Below are 1,288 nucleotides of genomic sequence, written 5' to 3' on the forward strand. Positions count from 1 at the left end.
AGGATCAACCTGAGGGCAGACCCATGGGCACATAGGCAGAAGCCCAATCCATGGTCTAAGAAGGAAGAGCTGTAAGCCCAAAGGGTGAAGCCCTGAGACACAGAAGATTATTGCTAGGCCTTTAAAACTAAAGGAAATTTTTCTGGTTGGATTTTGAAACTGATTGGAACAGGTGACTCCTTTCTACGTTCCATTCTCTACTTTTTGTAATAGGAATATCTGTAATTGTTATCGTATGTCCGTTGCAGTTGCACCACTGTATTTTGGAAATAGATAACTTCTTTTCTGTTTCACTGGTGCAAAGATAGAGAGGAATTTTGTCCAGGTTGGATCATACTCAAGAGTTGTACTCATACCTGACTGAGATCATCTAAATGATGGGATTGGGGATTTCTGAAATGATGACATTTAAATGAGATCTTGGACTCAGAGTTGATGCTGTAATAAGTTGAGGCTTTTGATAATGTTAGCATGAGTCGAATGTGTTTTATACATGCACCAGACATAAATTTGGGGCCAGAGGGTGAACTATGGTAGGCTGAGGCTGGCTTCCAAAAAGATATGTCCACATTCTTACACAAATGAAAGGACTAGTATAGTGGGATGAATGGTGTCCCCTCCCTCCCCAAAGATATGGCTATATCCTAATCCCCAGAATTTGTGAATGTTATCTTATTTGGAGAAAAGGTCTTACAGGTGTAATTAAGTTAAGGATATTGAGATGAGGCGATTATCCTGGATTAATCTGGGTGTCCCTACATATCATCATAAGCATCCTTCTAAGACAGAGGTAGCGGGGAGATTAGGTACTCGGAGAAGGTGATGTAAAGATGGAGCAGAGAGAAAGATGTGGCAATCAGCCAAGGCATGCCAATAGCCACTATAAGTTGGAAGTGGCAAAGAAAGGTTCTCCTCTAGAACCTCCGGGGGGAATATGGCCCTGCCAACACCTTAATTGTGAACTTCTGGCCTCCAGAACCATGATGGAATAAATTTCTGTTGTGTTAAGCCAGCAAACTGGTGGTAATTTGTTACAGGAGTGAAGGGAGACTACTATAACTAGTTAACATTTTAAGGGTTTTGCCTTTTTAAAAAACATTCTCAAAAAAAAAAAAAAAACCCTGTATAGGCTTGGCGCCTGTGGCTCAAGTGGCTAAGGCGCCAGCCACATACACCTAAGGTAGTGGGTTCGGATCCAGCCCTGGCCCACCGAACAACAATGATGGCTGCAACCAAAAAATAGCCAGGCATTGTGGCGGGTGCCTGTGGTCCCAGCTACTTGGGAGGC

The sequence above is a fragment of the Otolemur garnettii genome, unplaced genomic scaffold (assembly GCF_000181295.1).
Source record: "Otolemur garnettii isolate 467f Iridium unplaced genomic scaffold, OtoGar3 scaffold00157, whole genome shotgun sequence".
Classification (NCBI taxonomy): domain Eukaryota; kingdom Metazoa; phylum Chordata; class Mammalia; order Primates; family Galagidae; genus Otolemur; species Otolemur garnettii.